This window comes from Anser anser, assembly GCF_964211835.1.
Source record: "Anser anser genome assembly, chromosome: 10".
NCBI lineage: Eukaryota > Metazoa > Chordata > Aves > Anseriformes > Anatidae > Anser > Anser anser.
The window spans coordinates 9,522,708-9,546,257 of record NC_139730.1 but is presented as its reverse complement, the minus strand read 5'-3'; the positions used below and the strand labels follow the sequence as shown (position 1 = coordinate 9,546,257).

The 23,550-nt window shown below is 40.2% G+C and overlaps 1 protein-coding gene across 1 annotated transcript in view; it reads left to right on the top strand.

Moving 5' to 3' along the window:
- The window catches only part of TMC3 (transmembrane channel like 3), a 283,226-nt gene that overhangs the window by 147,918 nt on the left and 111,758 nt on the right, over positions 1 to 23,550 (top strand). Inside the window, exons 3-4 of the mRNA XM_083849933.1 lie at positions 20,384 to 20,581; positions 21,647 to 21,831. The gene's annotated coding sequence lies outside the window, so the exon portion shown is untranslated. The remainder of the gene's footprint in view (positions 1 to 20,383; positions 20,582 to 21,646; positions 21,832 to 23,550) is intronic.

The following is a 23,550-nucleotide window of genomic DNA, read 5'->3' as shown; positions in this document are numbered from 1 at the left end:
CATGAAAGAAATCCTCAACCCAACTTGTTTTTGAAACCCTGAAGAAAGAGGTTCCATGAGTGACACAAAAACACCATGGTGGTCTTACTTGATATGAAACAGAAAACTGTGCCTATGGTGCCTGCAAAGTCAGTGGCACTGCAAAGAATGTAGGAAAAAAAAAAAAATTTACCTGGGGATTTTTGCTGAACACTAACCTATCATTGAATCCTGCCTGGATAATTCATGAGATGGCTAAGAGTCTCCTCTTATATGCACGCTGTCTCCAGCACCCTGGCGTGCTTTACCTTCTGGAGAACGAGAAAAGCTGGCAGGGATTCCTCTTGCTGGCACTGACAGCAACATGTTCGCTGGCAGAAGTATAAAGTTCCACTCCGCAGAATTGCTTTTAACGAGTGTAGGATATCTTGGAAGTACAGAAGACTGCAGCCAGCATTGATTGCTGTCCCAGCTAAATTCCTTCTATACGCTGTGCGTAGGACCTGTTGTATCCAAGTTGCAACCTTTTAATTCTTAGTTTTTGTATCTCTGCAAATCTACCCTTGCAAATTCTGAGCAAGATGATGAGAAATTCTTGATCTTACTTTTGCTGTGTACTTTTTAAATAGTTGTGTTAGAAAAAAAAAAAAAGTGAAGCCTGATCCATTTCAGAGAAATAAAAACATCGTTTTTGGTTTTTTTAATGGCTTCCTTCAAAACTTTCCTGAAATATTCAATGATCATTTAAAGTGACTGAGAACCTGGGGAAGAAATGGCAGGCACTAACTAAAGCAGTAAGTACCCTGAGAACCCCTCTTTCCTCTTGTGTATGCCAAAATTGGGGTGCTCTCAGTGCAGAACTCTTGCTGTGGCAAAAAATAGCAGCCTGTGTGGACCTAACTCCATGCTGTTCTCTGGGAGCGAACCGCAGGTTCCCTCGGAAGGGCTTTGCTTTCGATGGGATCGCTTTGATCCAATTGTGTTAATCCGTGTTAGTCTGTCTGCTCTAATTACACCAAGGTTTTAATGGCAGTGATAAGTGGAGTTAGTGCTCGTTATCTTAGTTGGGAATGACTACAGTAGTAGCCTGTTCCAGCAAGACTGGAAGATTTTAACTATGATTCCTTCATGAAAGGCCATCATTTATAAAGACAGTGCTGCACAGCTGGGGAACACCCCTGCTGGACATCCCCCGCCTGCTCTGGGTGCGTCCTGCCCTACAGTCTGCGGCTGGTTTGCAGTTCCTGAGCTTGAAACACAGGAAAGATGGGCACTTCGGTTTCTCTAGCATGCGTGCTCGCAGGTCACAGGCTGGCTGTTCATTTTCATAAAAATGGGACCTCGTTGCCTAACTTTTCTGTTCTGGATCACGAACTGCCTTTTGATACACAGCTAGCTGCCTTCTTAACTTTGCCTCTGGTCTGCTCTGTCTGTCCTCAGCAGCTGACTGGAGAGCCTACCTTTATAATTTCCAGTTTGCTTTTGGTAAGCTGCTTCTGCACCAGCAAAAGTCAATGAAAGCTGCTCAATCATTTCACAGGGAGTGGATCGTGGTGTTGCTCTATAGATGGTGTTTGGTAGAAATACTTTTTGAACTATGGACTACAAATCTTGTAATTCTTGTTCATGTTGTCTTTGATGTCTATGGCTGAACTGTTAGGTTAACGACTTGTTTGCTTTATCCTCATTTATATATTTGTTTTCTGGACGAGATGGTTCAATAGAAGTGTTTGGAGGGAACATTGTGTTAGATATCTGGCTTTTTCTAAGAGAAATATTTTTCAAAAGCAGTAACAATGTCTTATGAGACTTTCACTTATCTGTAGTGTGATAGGATGGAGGTTTTTATAGTAAATCTTCAAAGAATCTCCGTCTCTGATTCATGTAGATGGATATCTTACTGAAACACTCTTCTGGCATGTGAAAGCAGATGAATAATTCTTGCTTTGTTTTCTTGGTTATAAAGGGAAATGATTTCTCTTAACAGTAAATGATTGCAAGAAGCTTATTCATGCCATGGTTTGAGAAAGTATGTGGAAAATATGGCCATGGCAGAATTGCAGTTTGGCCGTAATCCGAAATTCGCATGGGTACGGGGTTCACCTGAAGGACTCTATAGTACAAGAATTGTGACCACAAAAAGAGAGCTAGGGAAATGGATGAAGCATAAATAGGACTTCCAGACCTGGATGCTACCTAGCAAAAAAGACATGCATTGGGTGGAGAGAGACCAGAGGTGAGCAAGAAGGATGGCAAAAGAAAATGCAAGCTATGAAGGCAAACTGAAAGAATTTGGTTTGTTTAGTCTAGAGGTTAAGCAAAGAAGACAGAGAAGATGTAGGCAAAAAGCTGCTGTTTGAAGGAAGAGAATGATCTGTTTTTCATGTCCGCTGGGGACGGGACAAGAACTGATGAGCTTAAATTAAAGCAAAAAGAGATTAGAAGTTAGATATGAGGGGAAACTTTGCAGTTGTAAGGATAATTAGTCACTGGAATAGATTGCTTAGGGCTGCTATGGAATCACTTCAGCTCTGTAAGAACAGGCTTGGCAAACATCTGCCATAGGCAGGGATGCCTGTGCCTGGGAGCAGCAAGGTAAATGAGGGATGGCTGGGGCACCTTCCTGTCCTTCATCTCCTAATTTCTTTGATGTACTGGTTGTATTTTTCGTTCTCACACTGCTGCTTTTTGGCACCCCATCCACCCGAAAAATCTTGGGTAAAATGGAAGATGTTTCTTTGCCTACTTCCATCAATTGTCAGGAGAACAAATATAGCATAAACTTTTATGACTGAAGAAGAGTTAGCCTGTAGCTGATTTTGCTCGAGAGCCCAGCTTTAGGACTACCACAACTCCTGCAACATCTGCTTCACTGTGGGGTAGCAGGAAACAGCTTCTATTACGCTTTATCAGCAAAAAGTCAGATCCAAAAGTGACAGGGCAAGCTCAAAAGGAAAAACAGCTGTTGATGAGACTAGTGACTGTGCTGTGGGCCTCAGCAAAATAAAACTTGATGGGAAGGGAAAGCAAAGTATCGCTTGATTCAGCTTGAAGAAAAATTTCCATGGTCACAGATTAGCAAATGGATTTATTCAGCAGTTTGCACAACCTGTTATTCACACTGCTGCTTTGCACGTTATTGTCAGCTGTCTCGGTCACCCTGGCAGTGCCTTCCTCAAGGCCCCAGTACATGGGCTGGTTTTAACCTAACAGCGGGGGTTGTTTGACAGAGGAAACAAGGTGGGGATTGCAGTTGCATAGGTCAATTCTGTTGGATAAAAGGAAATGGTGGATATGTTCAGTTGTGTAATTGTACAGGCTTCATTAGAGCAGTAGGCTACAAGAAGGGAAAAGAGGGAGGGCTGAGGTATAATTCAGGAGTGCATAACGTCAAAATTGCCAGCACTCAAATATTGAGCGGTCTGTAGTACTAAGAAGACATAAACTATCATCCTCAGATTATTTTCTCTCAGATTTAGGGCTAACCATTGACTTTAAAACAGAATTTAGCCATAAAATCAAGTAAAAGCTTTATTGTACTAAATAAAGTGGTGTTAAAGCATCCTAGTTCCTTACTTGTCTTTTCAGGAAACACTTCAAAAACTGTGGTTGTTATTTAGAAAGAGAAGCCGGAATTCTTGCTACAAGCAAGGCATTTATTGTCAGTGGTATCTACAAGGGATATTAAAAAGATAGCGTGTCATAGTGTCCACTCCTTTAAATTCCTTCTTTCATCTTTGGTTTAAACCTTTTATTGAATAACTATCAAAATATTGTTTGAATAGAAAGACACATTTAAAAGCAGAGGTGTTAAATTGTGCGAAGTGTGTGTCTGTGTGTATCCATCTATATAGTTACAAACCTGCATTGCATAAATGCGAAAAAATACCCCAAATTTGGTGAGGTGTCTGTGTGTGTGTAGCTGTTAATGAGCTAAGTGAGCTGAAAAGCAAACAGGATGTGCCTCATTTCCCCTGATGAGCTTTTCTGAGCAGGATCCTGGAATTTGCCTTCAGGTGAAATGTCAGGGATTGCACTTTCCCTTGGGAGAGCCAATTCTAATTAAGCAGCATACAGTCAAAATCATCTCTTTGTTCTGCCTTTATTGAGAAGCACTTGAATACCAATTTTGTCAGCGCACTAATGCTGAGATCCTGACAGTTGCACGCTACCTGAATGTATCTGAGTACTGCGGTATTACAGTGGAGTGTAGGAGTGAGTATAAAAGTGATGGTGCCTACAAAATCTGCTAAGTGGAAGGAGCAATAGCTGATCCTTGTTATACCGGCTTTGTTTTCAATTTAGACAAGGCGCAAGTAATGAAAACTTGTTAATTAAATAGCATTTTGTTGGATTTATTTAACCTGGTGACATAAATGGCACACTTAAAACAGTGAAAGCTAGTCTAGCAAAACACTATAGGATATAGAAAACTTACCCAAACAATACGGAGAGACTGTAGTTTATGCAGGAGAGGAAATTATTTTAATTAAATAGGAGTTGTATCTGTTTAACCTGAATTTTATACTGCTTTTTTTCCTAAGCATTCCAGGAGATAGTATTGCACAGTGTGGTACAGAGAAATCTCTGTATGATTTTGTATGTTGATATATGGACTCAAGATAGCGTAAAGATGCAAAAACAGATTTCCTATGCACATTTGTGCCTCTGGAGTCCAAGAACATTCAATGTGTGGTTTTTAAGCACATCAGAAAAGAAAAGCAGAATCAAATGTGGGTGTACATCTGGCTTTAAATTTTTTACTTCCTTTCAATTTTAATCCATTTTGGTTGAGCTGAGCTTTTATTAGTAAAGGACTGATTTACTACCCATATCTGTGCGTTAGTTGTGTAATAAGGCTGATCTGCTCAGAGCACATCTCAAGATAAGCCTGTGAGATATTGGACAGTGACACCTTCTTTTTCAAAAACTTTGTAGGCATTGGGCAAAGCCCATGGAAGAGGCATTAAAGTGAGATTTACTGATTCATGGGTTACAGTTTGCCCTGTCTTCAGTGGTATGCTTAAGGCAGTGATTTACTCTATTAATGTTCAAAAAAAAAAAAAAATCTGGACCACGTTGGCTTATGCTGAACTCGGCCATGTTATTTTTCAGAGATGTTTTGAAACTTCCTGGGGTTGGTACTGGAGTGGATTTACATTCCTTCAGTTTTTGGAGCAGGTTACAACTCAAATAATTCTCCAGATTCTAACACGTAAATTATTCAGCCTTGTCAAATTTCACCCATTTTTATTTACTCAAAGTTGCCAAATTCTGCATAGTCTGTATAAGATTTTCAACTGACTTCACTAACTTGCAGGTAAGCCTTTGCATATGTAGTGAAATCCTTAACCTTGGGAGAATTGTACAGCCTGTGTTTTTGTACTTTCCTAAGAAGAGTTCTTCTGAGCTGCTTTGATTTGAGACTTGTATTTTACTAATGGACATTTTGCTTTTACACTATGTGGAATCAACTGGATGTGATTATAAATGAGTGTGATTATGACAATGAAACAAGATTTTTAGAAGCATCTATTAGTATTTAGTTGTCCAGCTTTTGGGATATGTTAAAAGTTTGTGATTTCAAAGGGAATTGAGATCTGTTTCTGAAAATGGGATTTATCTGGAACCTCACGCATTCATCATTAGTACTAAAAGTTCTCCAATGAGAAATAACACATTGTTCAATTTAAATGTGAAAACGGGGTGACGACTTTTGGCAGTAATTACTCAAGAAATCTTGTTCTTGACCTTAAGAAATTCTTCTTGAGAAATCCTGTAATCACAGCTGGTGAGGCATGATGGGTGTATTTAGTAATTAGGAAGTGGCCATCAGATAGCATAAAACTGCAGGTCACTATCTTGAAATGTTAAATATGTCAACCCTCGGCCAGGCCTGCAGCCTTCCAGATCTTCCATATTATGGCCATTACTGTATTTAGCAACCGAGACAGCTTTGTTGCACAGGTTGTGGTGGGACATGATGCAAAAAGTGCAGGAGCTGTGTTCCCAAGAGATCATTGTGCAAGTTGCGAGGCATCTTTAAAATGCTCCCAGAAATGACATACCGCTTGCAGCTGAGGCAGAGCAAGATGCTCATTTGGTGAGCATGCCTCCTTTTGGCTTGAGCAAGATGACTTCTTGCCATGTATGTGCTTCAGGCTCTGTTTTCTTTTATTTTTCTATTGTCAGACATACAGTAATGCCAATGAAGAACCGAAGAGCCACTTGGATTAATATTGGCTAATGTGATGCCGGCATAGTTAGGCATCACAACTGTTCTGCTGGCAAGGAACATTTTTCTTTCTTCATTTTATTTCCTATTAAGCTTCGTTCCCTTTGAGAAACAAACTGAGGTATCACTGCAGGAATCAAACAAGCGTGCATACAGGAGAGACATTAACGGTCTGGCTCAGGCATTTATGTTAGTGAAGAGCTTCCTGGTGGTTTTCGTAACGCTTGTTTTCCAATACATTTTCTGTTTGAATATACCTGAACATAGCAAACATTTCCTAATCTGTTTTGGTTCTTCCAGAATACTATTTCTGTACCTTACTGTAACTCACCATTCTGACATATTTTGGTGAGAACACTAAAGGTTGCTTTTTTAGTTTAGTAACTCAGCTTCTGATGCATGGATGTTGCTGTAAGTGAGGCTGTGAGAGTTAATTAAGCTTCATGGTGGAATGCTTTATTGATTTGACAGATTATTCACTCTGTAAAACTGAAAACATTTGTATGCATGATGTAGTACCATAAGGAAGTTTGGTAAACATTTTGAACAGATATCTTTTAACCTAGAAGATTTATAGGCTCTTCATAGGCCTGTAAGTTACATTAGGGGAAAAACAAAAACAACACACACAGAGGATGAAAAAAAAATGACACTGTGACTGATGAGATTAAAGAACTTTGTAGTATTTTTGGCTCTATTCCACGTTTATGTAATATGAATAATATAGTTTAAATGTAAGGGAGTTAATAGTGATTGCCACTTGGCTAAAATCAGGGCTTGCTCAGGTTTAAGGTAACATTGGTTGCTAGAGGAAAACACACATGCATTGTCATCTTTGTTTCTGAGATAAACAGGAGTTAGTCTGAATTCAAATGAATTAAAAATTTGTTTTTGTTGGTTAGAGAGGAAAGAACCTGGCGGAGGTTTGTCTGTCCTGTACGGCAAACAAAACACGAGGCAAGAGTGAGCGTTGGTAAAACAGAAGGTCCTGGGTGGAACCTGTCTGAGGTGAAAGTGCTGATGGAGATTCAGTGCAAATAAGATAAAAGTAAACTTGTCCCAGAAGTCTTCAATGTTGGAGCTTACTTTGCTGTATTGCTGCAGCTGGCTGTCAGCACAATGTGAGTGGGTCGAGAGATCTATTCCTCGTGCCGTAGATGTCTGGGCATACAGCTCCAGTTCTCACCAGTGCTGGGAAAGCGGTGAGTTTGTTTAGGTGGTACAGAAACAACAGCAAAACTCCTCAAATAATAGTTTAGATAATATCGCTCGTTTGAGATTGTATTCACTGCTACTAATTAAATTGTCGGCCTAACAAGCGAAGAGGTAAATTCTGGCACCATACTAAACCACAACAATTATTAATGTAATTAAGCTTAGTTATCTGTGTAGATTAGCAGAATGGGGCATTTAGTATGGCATAAGCATGTAGCTTAAGCTGTGTTGTGTAATGGGGTATAACATAGGAAAAATCCTTCATTTTTTCCCTTGAGCAAAACAGCAGTAAGAAGAGAGGATGCCTCAAAGGTACACTTTGCAGAGTTAGAACAGAACTGCTGATTGATAACAGAGGAAATTTAATATTCTTATTCTGTGACTAACTTTGTAGTAAAGCCAAGCTCTTAGAAACAGTTGATTACAGTTTCAGTAAAAATATTTAGATGACAGCTGTAAGCCTTCATCATTTCTACACATATGTTACAGAGCTCTTTTGTTGTTTCAGTATGTGTAAAGGAAGAAGTCAAGACGAACAAGTAAGAACAGATCTGACATCCTTAAAGTTATTACCAGCAAAAGCACTGAAAAGACAAGGCAGGTCGTTTGCTCCCACCCCCCGAGTTTAACTAAACATGGTGTGAATTATTGATGGATGGGGTTTGCGCCTCAGTCAGCATTTCTCTGCCAGGCTGCACATGCCACGTAGTGTGAAGGGATCTGTGAGGTGGATAGTAGTTGGGACACGCTGAAGAGAAGGGAAAAATCCCTTCTTGCCTACCTAATAATAAAATCTCATTATCAGTCTAGGTTTGAAATCTGTTTAGACTGTCGGTTCTGTGTGAGAATATTGAGGCTTTTTCTTCGCTCTCCAAAGGTGATGGATTGATGAGAATTTCCCATTCTCGGTATTGAAGTCCTTAATAGCCTGGTGCCATGTTGTGTGGCCAGCACGTTGCTACAAACCCTATTGAATCAGCTAGCTGAAGTGAGCTAGGCATTGTCAGCAACCCGGTGGTGCTTTATTGATCCTGGAATCAGACTTCATCTATACCGCTTCTCAGGTAGCTTCTCTGCTGATGCATGTTGGTGCTCGCTGTGCTAGTGATGGGGTTGGCTGCAGTCAGAAACAGCTGGCGAGGATTACCTTCCTCTAGGCTGTCATGCTGGCTTTTACAACTGATTTTTTGGCAGGGTGAGGGGCTGAGCTGCATTCTGCAGCCGGGGAAGATGCTGACATGGCTAAATCCCATCCTTTTGTGGCTTTGCAAACTTGCTGCCAAATGGCTGCAGTTCTGAAGAGCTGAACTGTATGCAGAGGAAATGATTCTCTTCAAGCCTATGGGTTGCTGGAAATTTTAAAGAGAATCCTTTTCCAGGGATCACAGACTTTTATTGAGCAGTGTTTGAAGACAGGTTCTGTTTTGGACTTACAGTTTCATGTGTTTATTTTCATGAGAAATGTTAGTAACAGATGTTCCTTTGGGAAAAGAGATCTGTCCCTTGACAGTATTTTTTTTTTTTTAATTTCTTGATCTCATGTGTTTATAATCAAGGCATTTTCTGCCCCACCAAAAATACTGTTTTGGCAGCGCTCTCGTATTGTGTGCTTTATTAACAGTGAAGCAATCATACACTGTAAACAGTTTCAAGCAAGCTGAAAAGCAGGACAATGCCATCCACATGTGCTGTATAATGAAAAATCCTGAAGCAGGAATTGGGGGAACTTCCTATGGAAGTGACAGTGCATTCTCAACAAGTCTCTTCATGTCAAGTATTCTGTATGCGGACTGAGAGGTGATGTTTACATGCAATCAACTGCTGATTTATTCATAATACTTTGAGTCGTTTGTCCTTGTCTTAATACACACTGTAGTTTTCTGGTATTTTTATAAAAAAAAAAAAAAAAGGAAAAAAAAATCTGATATCTAGAAAAGTATATTTTGACTGTGTTCACTCCATTTAACTCTGTTCCTTTTGTTTTCTTCCTGAAAATTATTTTTGCTTAAATATTTTGATGTGGGAAGGTCTTGACATGGCTGTTTACTTTGACAACAAATTCAAGTGTCATATAATAGACTTATTTATGGCAGTGGATTTGAAATGTGTAGCTGTGAATATCAAGAATGGAGAAGAAGGTTCTTGTCATGCTCTGGAGAATTTTCTAACATCCCAAGCACCTGAGAGTCCACCCAGACTAGCTGGGAATTTGAATTCTCAGTACTGCAATACACTGTTGGAAAGGATTATTTGTGGAACGGTTCAAGAGTAGTATTTAATCATGCCTTTCGTTCTACCTGTGTGAATAGGAACACAAGTCTCAATGCAGGTTTTGCTTAGGCTTTGTCAAGTTGTGACTGGCTAGCCTCATAGGCAGAATAGAACTGAAAATGTCTGTATGTTAATGCATGGAGAACAAATGCTTGTGAGGAAACCTCTAAGTCTGTCTGTGTGGAAACTTCTAACAGTGTGCAAGCCTGTTTTGTGTGGTGAGATAAAAAGAAAACAAGCTCTAGATGAGGTCTCTGTCATGATCTGCTGTAGCTGGTCTTGATCCAAGCTCTCAGTTGACCATTATCTAATAACATCCCAGGAAAAGAGCTGTAACTCTTTTCTTTTAAAGTGTTTGGTAAAACTTTGCCCCAAACTAGCCTAATGGGAAGATACTCCACTCCAAGTAGAGTGTTTATTTTATGCCGCTGTAAAAAGATCTGTCCTCTTCTTCCCAAGCTGCACCAGAACCCCTTGGTTTGGAAAACACAGCTGGTGTCCTGTCCCAGTTGCACAATAGCTTCACCCTTGCCGGGACAATGTGGGAACGTGGTGGCAGCAGATTCCAGGGAAAAAAAAGCATCTGAACACTTTCCCTAAATTATCATTTACCTCCTAGACTCTTACCATCAAATACTGAAAGGTACTCGATTTGACTTGGAATCCAAATCAGGCCTTAAAATTAAACAAGCGCCCAGACACCAACTCAGTGCCCCAAAAGTGAGAGGCAGGGAGCTGCTGAAATGCGAGGTCATGTCCAGAGCAGGATACGGGCTCCGTGAGCTCATCCGAGCTGTGGTGGTGGCTGTGTGTGCATGCACACGTGAGAGATTTGTGCCTGAGGCTGCTGGGTGATGCCTCCAGCAAGGGGAACCCGAGGAAGGAAGGAAGAGAGGAGGGAGCGGGAGTGTGGATGGAACAGCAAACCACAAAAACATCTCTTTGATCTCTGGGGGGAAGAAAAGAGCACTTAAAGTGAAAGGCTGCGAGTCGGAAAAGCTGCACTGCTGAACTAATTGTAAGATAAATTGCAGGACCTTCAAAAAACAACCATAGTAGTCAAGGTGGTACATTGTACGATAGCCACATTACAGAATTAGTAAACATACTATAACTGATTGCATATTTTTCTGTGAACTTCCGAACTGCCCTCACGTAACACTTCACCTTCCTACTGTTTTATTAGTTAGCCAATGCAATGTATTCAGAGAAATTTCAACAAAACAGTTGCACAACTAAAGTCAATTGGGTGTTTTTGTGGTCTTGGATAACTTAGCTCATGATGCATCATAACCTGTTTTTTTTTTCAAAGAAGCTTTGATATTCTTTGATCATTTGTAGCCATTTTTCAGAAGAGGTCCCTCACTCATTTTTTTGGATACTTTGTGGTTACAGTGTGTGAGCTGTGCCGTGCATAACAGCACATATGGTGCGTTGGGACTGCCATAATTCCAGGGCCGTGCCACCATGTGGTACGTAGAAAGGGAATGAGGGATGAGCATATTGTTTGTTGCCAAAGAAAGTAAGTCTGAGTTCATTCCTGAAAGCTGTAGTTCCTGATCTGTAGGCACTTCTTGAGAGCTCAAAATCATGAGATACAGCAGTGGGTCTTGCAGGGAAGGCTGTGCAGCATATGTCCTCTGGGGGCATCAGAAAGCCCAGGAAAGCTCCATCTGAGCTTTGCGTTCCTTCATGCCCTCCTCCCTTTCTCATCTCTCTCATTTCTCCACTTCTGAAAATGTTCTCCTCTCTGACAGCCATATGAAGAGTGTGACTTTTATTTTAACTGCTGGGCTTCAGTCTGAGATTGAGATCTGTTGTGTGCGTGCAATGGCAAGAAGCTGACAGGGAGGCTGCCTCCTCCCTTCCATTCCTCTCCCCTGTCCTTGGCAGGCCGAGAAGTGTGTGAAGGACGTAGGCTGGCAGCTGCTTGGCTGTGCTTCCTCCTATGAAGCCTTCAGACCCGAGCACTGTGTCTGTGTGTGAGAGAAAATGAGGGGAAAAGGAGTCCTTGGTTTAATACTTCAAAGAGGTTGTACCTGGAGTGGAAGGGCAAGAGGGAATGTGGGTGAGCAGGAGGGTAGACAGCTGGGATCAGGGGACAGGCTGGCCATGCTGAGGCAGCACAGAGATGAGGTCCCAGCTCCTGGGAGCCCTCTCAGGACACTACAAGCACTTGTGTGCACAAGGGGTGCCTTGAAAGTCCTGCACGTGTCTGTGTAACTGCTGGTGGGTGGGTGGACCTGTGTCTGGACTCTCCAAGTGCTGTGGATGTGAGTGGAACGGCAGTGCATGCAGGGATGCAAATTGTAAGCCTTGTCTGAGATCCTGCTTGGTGCCTCCCTTGCTGTTATTTGACTGGCACCACCAGATTTTCTGGCTTTTGAAGTTATTAAAGCATACTTGTATTTCCAAAGAGAGAAAAAACAGCAGTCGCTGTAGATCAGCTTTTCAGTCGAGGATTTTTTTTATTATTATTTTTTTTGTGATTCACTTAAGAAAATGTTGACTTAAATAATGGTATAAACAGAATCCATATGAAAGTTCTTGTTATTCTTTCTTTTGTTTTCTATATGTTGTATTGCTGTGATGGCATCAAGGAGATTACCCTTTGCAGGAGTGCAAGACACCGAATCCTTCACAGCTCTGTGCAAAATGTTGCCCTGTGGCATTTCAGCACAACAGTGCAGCTTGTTGCAATTAAACTGTTTTTCGTTCCATGTTCCTATCTAAATGTGCCTCCTTCTTCCTGGAAAATTAAGTGGTTTAAACCCTAATGGGAGGGTGTGCAGACTGTAATGTTCCTTCATGTGTTCTCAGATGGGCTTGTCTGATTTTTCTCCTTAAGCTGCAGGAGGAAGCTGATATTTACAGGCTTTTTACCTTTTAAAAGAGTATAGAATTGGGGGGTGGATATTTTTTATTCACTTTTTAGAGGCAGAAAAATCAAATCACTATTGTAACAATTTTCAGTTTTTGATTACTGCAACCACAAAGTGCCTAAGTGTAAGTTGTCCTAATGTAATGACTAAAAGGATGTTGGAACTCTTCTCATGAATACAAAGACGTGCATCATGCCAAGCTAACTTGCTAGAATTGCATCTGTTGCTTGGTTCTGTCCTACCGTTTTGCTCCAGAGCTGGGGCAGGCATGAGAGTGCACTGTGTTCCCTAACAGAGCCATCCTGCTGCAAAGTGTCAGACCTTTTCTCATCTGAAAGGACTGGCCTTACACCTTTCTCATTGTTTAAATAAACAACAACAAACTGATTGCTTTAGGGAAGCCATAGCAGCTGTCAATTTAACTTCTTTGAGCCTCTTTGTCCCTAAGATTTTTATGGCCATTGTGCCAAGATGCCCTGCCTTTTTACAGTAACATAAACATGTTACTTAGACTTATTTTGGTATAAAAGTGAATTTGCATAAATGTGATTTGTTTTTCTGGTGCTAGCAAGCCTGTCAACTTCAAATGGAAGCCTTGTTGGTTCTGCTGGTGCCCATTCCTGGCAGTGCAAATGTATATATGAAGAGATGATACAAAAAAAAAAAGGGGGGGGTGGGGGGTGGAGGGCAGAACTTATTAGATTACATTCAGCTCTGTAGCTGCTAGGTTTTTTTACAGCTTTCTGAAAAAAAAAATGCTTATTAGAAAAACAACTACCACACTGAGAAGAATCAAGGCTATTTCAAGCATATTATTTCACTGTTTCTTGCCAGTGGGAGACTCAGGGAGGGGGCTGGGGGTTTACAGTGGCTAGACAGACCATTAAATTGGTATTAAACACTTTTCCATATGAAGGAAGTCCCCTTCTGCCAAATATCCAGGAGCAGGGGGATTGGTTTCAATGCAAGTACTGCTGGGATGGGGCTAGATAAACTTTGAAATATTAAGAGGTCGCTGGGGTCAGGGCGCAGGCTTCAGAGCCCGTCTGGCTGGCTTCCTTGTAGACTCTTGGAGAGCTGGCACACCGAAGCAGCATGACGTCCTGCATAAACATCTGATCCTCCTGACCAGTTTTTTCCATGGTATTAACTTTCTTAACGCAGGGGGGAGGGGGAATAAAAAAAAATGACCAAAGCTGTTTTATGTCAATTTTTACCATGCGGAGCCACAGCAAGATTCCTGTGCTGTCCCACACAATAGAGAGGACAAAAGAAGAAAAAGCAGGTTGCCAAGCTGCTTGTATAGATTCACAAACTTTGCTCTAGTTCCTAAAATAGCAACACAACACAACGGAGGGCTCCTCTGAAATTATGATAAAATGCACTGCTATTGATTTTTCAGCTGGTTAATCAAATGGAAAAGATAAATAATATAGACCCTGCAAATCTGGAAAGATGCAGACGAATGCTAAAACTCCAAATCAAATAAGTGGTAAGAGGACTGGCTAATTCCCCAAAGCAAAGAGAACCCAAGTGGAGCAGCACTGTCAGGATGGAGGCCTGGAGATCAATCCCAGGTTGTGTGGGCAGTTGGCACCTTCGTGTTGCTGGTCGTTGTCCCTTTGGGGCCACAAGTTGGTGCCACAGGAGCTAGTGCCGTTCCAGGCTGCTGAAGCTGCGTGTTGTCCTCCGCAAAGGTCTCTGGAAACGAGTTTGTCCCATGGGACTGCTATGCGCAACGCAGTCATGCTTTCTGTTTGGAAACCAAGACAGCTAAGGGGTAGCAATGTCCTGGCTAAATTGAGTAAGGTGGGGCTGAAGCCTTGGCTGACTGGATATGTTTCACTTTCCTGGAGACTAGAGCCAAGAAGAATTAAGGATTTGGCCCGTAACTTCTATTATTAAGAACATCTCTTCTGCCCAGCTTGGCTTTTGTTCACTGAAAAGCAATCTTTCGACTTCAAAATACTGATCTCAGTTCAGTAAAAACAAGCAAGCAGAAAATCTCTGCTGTGTTATCATAAACTTCTCTTTTATACGCTGGAGTTTTGCTTGGTTGTGCTTTAATACAGACTCTAGATTCTGGAAATAAACTAATAGGTTTCCTTTTCTGAGCTTGACCATGTAAAAGTTCATTAATGATCCTGTATACAGCTCGGTACAAACTTAGACAGCACTCTACATGGGAATCCACCGGTGCAGAGCTTGGTGGAGGCAGCTCTGCTCATTTCCAGGGGAATTTGCTTGGTATCTCTGTACTAGCAGATGGTATTGTAGTAGCTGAGCTTTACCCAGAGAATGTGGAACCATTAAGTAGTCAGTGAAGCAGCTCAGGAGTCTGCATTGTCAATACAGAAGCATGATGGTTTGTTAAATCTGCTAGTTGGTTGTGTAAAAGAAAGAATTGCTTTCTATTTTAAATCTGGAAACTATTTTTTCATAAACATAGCTTCACTTGCAAAGCTGTTTTGTTGTTTCTGTAAGCAGTGGTGCCTGCCCTCCTGCCTACAGAAATATAACCTTTTCTGGAAGCCCTTGAGGGCCAGATGCTACAACCCTATGCCTATAACCTGACCAGAGAGCAAAGCAATTTGATCATAACAGGCATGCATATATATGTACAAGTGTAATAGGACTGACTCTATGGTTCATAGCTTGCACGTGATCAAAATGCACTTTGTGGGTGATAGGTTTGCATCCGAAGCATATGCATTCCTGCCATAAGGCTGGAAGAAAATCTGCTGTATGTTGGGAGTTTTTGTTTTCTATTGCATACAACATCCAAATCTGTTCATCTGAATAAAAAGGGACATGCCAGGTTATACTCCGAGATATTGTGACGACTAGTCAGTCAGCCATGAAGGCAGAGACTCTAATGACACAGAAGACCAGTGAGTGTAGCATGTAGGGGGAGAGCAGGAACAAATTAAATGACAAAGGCAACCAGAAAAGATGGAGTATGTTGCACTAAAAGCTGAAAATAACTCAGGGAGATGAGAAACCCTGTGGTATGGGGTGTGGGGGGGAAACCAGAGCTTAAAGAAGAGAGCAGTGGGGACCACAGCAATGACCGTAGTCCATTTTTATTTTGACCACTTACAGGAAGGTGGTGAGTCACCTCTTCCAGAGCTCTTTGATTTATTAGCGAGGTGAGTTTCCTGCTATGGAAATTGGAGCCAGAAGAACTGCCAAAGAGGGAGGAAGAGTGTGCACAGATATCTTTGTAAGCTCTGCAAGGGGAGGAGGAGGAGGAGGAGGCAACCGTTTGGCTGGGGAGAGGAACATAGCAGAGACACAGAAGTCAGAGAGCAAGAGTTATGTTAGCCCTCATAAAGGTGAAAAATATAAAAATATTGTCGGAATTTCAGATAAAAAATGCACACCAGTAAATGAAGCATTCTGACTTTTATTTTTATGGATTGGTGAGTGCAGAAAAATTCAGTCTTGAAACTATAATACTCCAGAAGGTCATTGGAAGGTCATCTGTCCAATAAGTTACAGAGCTATGTTAATTTGTTCCACATTGGGCTTGAAGCCTACAATGAGGTGAAACAGAATTTTATGGAAATGTTTTTACTGAAGAAAAGCTCAAATTTTCAGGTCCTGTCATTTGTGTGCTCTTTCTGGACCTGACTAGCAGCCCTGCTGGAGAGCTTCAGAACCTTTTGGTAGTACGATGTTGAAATGCATATTCTTCGTATATGATTTTGATTTTAAAAGATTTTTTTTTATTCAAATTTTTCCACTTAAATGTTCTGTGAAGTTGTAATAGACAATAAAGCCCATCAATACAGTAAAACACTTCTGACAAAAATGCAACATGCTGGACTGCACTTCTGCATCACCTGTATGCTGCTTGCTTCTCCTTGGAAGGAAGACAGGTCACTTAGAGGTGACCTTAGCTTCACCTTCCAGCTTCTTCCTTAGCTGAAGTGCTCATGGATTTGAACTGAAGTAGGTGTGTATGTAGATGTGTGGGTATCGATAAAATATTAGCACTGGGCACTAGCAGAAAATAGGATAAATCTGTTTAAAATGCTCTTGAGTAATTACACAGCTGTAAATAAAAAAAGAATATGTGCTGTGTGTTCACTCACCCACCTTGTCAAGGATCTTTTTTAGCTGTAGAAATTCACAATATCTGAAGCTGATCTTCACAGGAAACCAACAGAAAACCAACTTGTACTTTTTTTTTGGGGGGGGGGGGCGGGGGGGGGGGGCTTGACTGGGGTTCAGGCTACTGCCACGTGTTGATGGAAACCTTGGTTTCCATCAAGGTGGTTTCCTTTTGGAGCTTTGCGGTTCAGGCCAAATTATTGGCCAGGTGCTATTCATCCTCACTAGCTTAGATAAAATATTCATCATCATCAACATGTTAATATTTGTTATGTGGATTCATTTTATGTTTTTTTTTTCCAATTTCTTCTACCTCTTCAATAACTCCTCAATTTCTTGCTAACCTTAATGCGAAACTAAGTTTATTATTTCGACTTCCAAAGATGATTATTCGGCATTGAGTAAACAACCTTGGCAATGTACTTGCTCACATTCGTCCATAATAACTCCCTGCCCCTATTTTATCGTTTATAGAATTGCTTTCTAATCCTTTTCATGGTTCTTTTTAAAATAGCTTTCTTATATAATAGATAATAACATTTGTTATAAAATGAAAGTAAAACCAATTAAATCTGCCTTATTGTACTTGCAAAAGATTGATGTGTGTAAAGTCTAACAGCTTATTTGGGGATTTTAATCTAAAAGTGCCCTGCAATAACATTCTGTTGTGTTCTGGGAACTAGCCGTAATAGAGAAGCCACTGCCTGCAGAGATGCTGAACTAAATTAAAGTATTGTGTGCTGGTATTCTAGCATCTGCCTCCTACGTTAATCTGTGGAAAATGCCTGAAAATACCCTAAAGTAGCAGCCATTTCTTTGTTTAAGTTTGAAAGCTTTTTGTATCTGTTCTCATTAATGCTGCAGTGCAGAAGATTCACTGTTCAGTAAATGAATTGAACAGAAGCTTCTGCAAACCAAGACCAGACTGCAGTTTTCCCATTTCTGTCTCCATTTTATTTTTCTTGTTCGTAAAAGGTTTCAATTTGAGCTCTAGGGACCTGGGTTTTACTATGCTTGCTTCAACATATGTATTTCCTGCTAGGAAGAAGCAAACTAGTTAAAACAGAATGAACACTTCAAAAATTTAAATATTATTCTATCTGAATGATTGAGGATTTCTTGATCTACCTTAGTCTTTCTCTTGAGTTATATTTTCATATATGAGACTGTAAGTGTATACTTTCTCTGAAAGGTGTGTTCTGAAAATGCTTCATCTTCATTGTAAAGTCTCTCATTTTGCTCCTCCTTTATAACACTTTCATTCATCCAGCCCTGGATTGAGAAACAATGCCATGTGATTTATGACTGTATATGATATAAATAGCTGAAGCTCTAAGAGCAGCAAGTAGTAAACAGACTGTAGGCAGTAATATATTTGTGGTATTTTTATACATGAATAATCCATGAGTTTATTAAAAAAAGTCTGTTTATAGATAATTTAGGAATAGAAGAATGCTTTAATTCTTGAAATAAGTTATCGTCTCCAGCTTCAAAAATAATTCTGTGAAATGAAAAATAAATAATATAGAAAATAACTATGATGTATAGACTTGTCAAACTTAGCAGTTGCTATTTCAGAAAATAAAATATACATTCGCTGGGACAAGGGCTGCAAACAGAGTATGCATCTCTGAGGGTGCTCCCCCAGCTGCTAATCTCTGCCATCATACCTAAACTGTAGGTGAACATCCTTGAGCATCCTCCTTTGGCTGCAGCTGTACTGGTTGAAAAGGTTCCTGCTTCCAGCTGCTTGTCCCTGTCCCATGTCTGGAGGTTATCGCCCCCTTTTAGAGCAGACAAAACCATGCTGTTTAAATGGTTTTAGGAGTTTCTACACACCTCACTGTCTCTGGGCCAGTGAATAAGTTCAGTATTGTCATGCCAAGCACTGTCCTAGCATGCAGTATAGCCCTGCTTGGAGATGCTCTTGGAGTGCCTGGGGCAAAGAAGGCCTTCTTCTATACGAGACAGACCAACTGATTTGTAAATCTGGCCTGAAAGAATACCCATGCTTTATAAATAATGATTATGGTGTTTTTGTGCCCTTTCCTTCATTGTTTCCTTTAGCCAAGGATATCTGTTGAATTTGAACCAAATTAAATCCATAGGTTATGACTGATTTGAAAATTATTTTTATAGCTGAAAAACTCATTTCCTTCTCCAAAACAACAACAACAAAAATCCATCAATTCCTTTCCCATCTGAGCTCTTTTCTGCTTCTGATTTAAGTTACTTTTATGGGTTGTAGCAAGCTCCTATATGCCTTTCACCTCAGGTCTCACATACTTAAAAACTATTCTTAGAAAAAAAAGAGGCTCTGTTAGGATAAATTGATATCTTAGAGTGCTTGCAATATGAAAGGTCGTTTACTAATATTAAGTAGGAATAGTAAAAACTAGTTTTAAAATGGTTACAAAGGCAACAATTTGAAATGGGAAATCAGAAAAGGACTGTGAAGAGAAAATAATGAAGGCATTAGGAGAGTGTCGTAGTGCTTCAAACTGACGTTCCTGATATGTATTTAATTAAGAGCCAATAAAGTGGAATTTAAATGTACATAAACTAAACACAGTAGAAACTTGTTAATTTGCACTCTAATAATTTGCAGACTTTATAATTCATGAAAAGAAAAAAAAAAAGCTTCCTTCTGCCTCTCAGCAATGGTTTAAACTAGAGGCAACAGTGAACTAGCCTGTTATTAATACTTAGTTTCTTTGGCAAGTATATGAGGAAGCGGTGGCTAGTGTGTATGACCATATTGTAAGGTATTAACTACTGGATCAGAGTTAATGAAATGAAGTCCAATTTACAGTGCATTATCTTTGTATTCCCCCCTCTTTCAGACAGCACCCAGTGCAACTCCAGGATTTTCACTGATTCGGAGTTGATCATAACAGAGCACTTTTCACAAAGGCACAAACGCAGCAATTCGCAGTAACTCTCAGGCATTAAAACCACAAATCACTGCCACCAGTGGCCCAAAGGCCTGATCACAGAGGCTTATGAAGGTGCACCTGGAAATTCCTTGGGCTTGTTCAAGTTCTCTTCCAGGAGGCTTGAGTGAGTTGTGGTGGTGGCAGGAGGTCAGCTCTATTGCTGATGTGCAGTTCAGTGTCTGCTGGAAAGCTCCCAGTCTTCGCAAGTTATTCTCAGCTCCTTTGCCTTAAACAAGCTTTCAGATTGATATGAAGTTTTCCGAGATGAATCCCTATAGGACAGTTCCTGTCCATTACTGGTGTTGGTGTTTGTAATCAATGTAGGTCTGATTTCATTGCCTGCTCTGACTTGTGCAATATATCCAGATCGTGTTGTTTGGTGATGCAGTTTTACTCTCTCTTCCTATAGGCATATTTACATAGAGGGAAAATTGAATTTTATGCTATTCCGTGACACTAGAGATGGTACTAAATTAATATTTGACTATCATTTTTCAGCCACTTCCAACCTGTTATTCTCATGTTGTGTCTGATATTTTCAGCTTTAATGGGTGAGAGTTCACATGGCATCTAAAAATATTAATCAAACCTAGGGAAATTCTAAACATAGCATATCCACTTAATTCATTTTGTAATTAGATTGAGTTATTAAGTAGATTTTTATTTCTAAACTCATGTTTACTTGAATGAATTATGAATCATTGTTGATTACCACCACAGTATTTATAGTACTTTCCTTTGAATTCCAGGTGTGTGAACTGACCTTGACATACTGCACCAGCTCCACTCTCAATCAGGAAAAAAACAACGAAAATGAGTGTGACTGTGTCAGATGAAGATGTTCCAGTCTGCTTTAATTCTGACTCTAGTTACCCAGAAACTGTCTATCCAGTTGCATGTGAAAACCTGGAGTAAGGGATATTGAGCCAAATTTCATCATCTGCCAGGTAATTATAGGTCTTGTTATCTTCAGCTGGGAGTAACCCATGTAGAGGTATGGGCAGAGTGGGACCCATTTGTATTTGTTCTTCTCCTGTGGTGTATTTGTTTAACCAAACATACTTACCAGCAGCTTTCATTTTGCAGCTAGAAGGCCTGTAGCAAAGTAGAGGAGCAGGCATTTGCATTGAGATTCCAATTAAGTTGAAATTAGCATGAACTTCTGTTCAGTAGCTGATGTTTAATGTAAGGCAGATGAAATGGTACTTTGATAAACTGACTCCAAGGATTGTTATGACATTTCTTGTCTGCCTCCTACAACGTGATTAGACTGCCATAGTACCATGTGCTTAATAGTTAGTGCTATCTTGTGCCATACCTTTCTGGCACAAGAACTATCCAGATCAGTGTGTAAGGCAAAGCTTGCTTGTACAAACAAACCCCTCAAAACCTGACACGCACACCACACTCCATTTTTTTTTTAAAAAAAAAAAAAGCCCCCCTAGACAATTGAAAAACCCATCTCAACTGTTGTGGCAAAAGCAAGGATGAGAACCATTTTAAAATGGCATAGTAAATTACTTTTCTGCTTTATTTTATTTTGTATTTTCATTTAAATAGGTGGTCTCTTAGAAATAGAGTGCATTAGAAATGCTTGCATTACATTCTCTTGGCAAAAACCAACCAAAAAGCATTAAGTACTTCAGCCATATCATGTGTTGCAGAGGCTGACCAGCTCCAATTTCTTCATAAAAGAATTGTTTTTTACTATCATTTTTTGAGGAAATGTGGGTTACTAAAGTTCCATTAAATCTACGGTACTGAGGCTCTAACAAGAAATCAATGTGCCCTGGTGACTTAAACACTTCCCTTTTAGGTGGTCTATGTTTCTAGAACATATCTCACGTTATGAATTTGCCAAGGCTCATTTAAGCAGAAATTGGTTTGCTTCTGTAGTAGGAGAAATTTCCCCCAGAACAAAAGGAATCGGTTCATCTTGTGCTGCTTCTGTTGCAAATGGTACTGTTTCTCTTCACCACATTGCTCTGTTTTTTCCTCCCATTACTTGCAAGGAAAGCTGCTCAGGCCAAGAGGCAGCAGGAAACTGTTGACAATGCAGAGAGGCCCCGAGACAGGCCATAATAGCACAAGCCAAGTGCTAGGAATTTGGTGCAACATTCCACGGCTGAGAGAAGATGAGCAATAAGACAAAAACGTTATCCTGGCAAGGAAGTGCTCAAGGATGTAATTAACAATGGTAAGGGAAGAGAAGAACAGGTATGGAAGTGTGAAATTATCAGAGCGAAGAATGCAAACCTACTCTTGTTGGTCAATGTTAATGGTTTTTAAAGAAAGTATGACTGGGGAGCATCAGCTGCATTTGATTTAACTGCTGCTCCATGTGGCAAATTACCATTGCTTCCATTCTCAAAAAATGTTATTTCACAGGGTGGCACTGAAAGGCATGGGGCTTTCCTGTCCCATGGCACCTGTCTCGTGGAAGTTCAGCCTTCACAGTTCCTGGGGAAGTTGTGCCACAGCTGAGAGCCACGTCTTTGCTAGGGCAAACCATACCACATGGGCAGCAATTTTCTAGTGCTCCTTTTCTGAAGCTGAGGCCATCTTCATGCTTTAGTTTTAAAACATGGCTGACAAGATGATTTATCTCATTTTTTTACTAATGCAGTTGTTCAGCAATTTTTTTTTTATTGCAAATTATAATTTAATTTGTGTGTCTTTGAAAAAATGTTTTGAATTCCTCATGGTAGTCAAGATCTTTCTCAGTCTATTTTTTAACCATTTTTAAATTGTATTGCCTCTTTGGTAAATATCAGTAATTTAATATTTATGGGTTTTGTTCTTTTACATATAAATGTTTCTACTAGGATTAAGCTTGGAATAAATTGCTTCATGTTGTTACCCATTACTTGTATTCATGGGTAAATTAAAGTGTCTGGTTCCCTGTCACTGATTTTTGCAAACGTTAGTAATTAAAACTGTAGAAGCATTTTTAGTGCCAAAGATTAAACAGATATTGGTGGACACACCAGCTTTAGACACAGATTTGGCAGGTAAAATTGAAAGTAAGAATGGCTGATTTTATATTCATCTTTAATTTTAAATTTTCTGACCGTCCGGGTGTGTTTAAAATGAAAAAATAGATTATGAAAGAGTTTGCCACAATTTTTATTGGCTTGCATCTCTAAAATGAGAACGTGTGAGAAGAGAAACTTGATGTATGTAGAGAGATGTATGTAATGGTTGGTATCAAAAGTTGTTCACCCATTCTCTATGAACTTAACCTGAGAGCTCTTACTCGGTTCATTACAGCAGCTGAAATGACTCTTCCTGCTATAATCTGACCACTTTGGGTTCTGTATGTACTAACTCCGAAGCCCATTCCTTATGCTGATGAATGTCTTGCTTCATATGGTCCTAGAACTTACTGTTGTTCTGAATGTCTCTCCCTGCTTCCCTGCTATTGTTACCTTGTGATTTCTCATGATTACAGCACATTTTTGTGAAGCCACATTGCATCTTCTGTCCTGCCAGACACGGTCCTCTGTGTCTTAGTAGGTGGAGGGCAGCCAGAGACGATTTTGCAGCTGCCTTGTGAAAATCCCAGTGGCTGAGACCTCAGTGCTGTTAGGATATACAGACGTCCAGATTTTCAGAATTCATGCAGGACCCTTTCTGAGCCTCAAAATGTTCCCAAATTCCTCCAATAGGTGCGCCCTGCCTGTCTCACTGTACTGCACTGTACTACTTTAATGTCTATTCTTTCTCCAGAGCATAGATATGTATATATACATCATATATACATATATATATACATCAGTATAGATGGAAAAAAATGGTTATAAGCCACTTTATACTTGTCTAAATACAGGCCAAACCTCACTGTAGTATAAAAATCAGAGATGATTAAAAAATACTCTACTGTATTTCTAGATGTTGGAGTGTTCGAATACTAAGT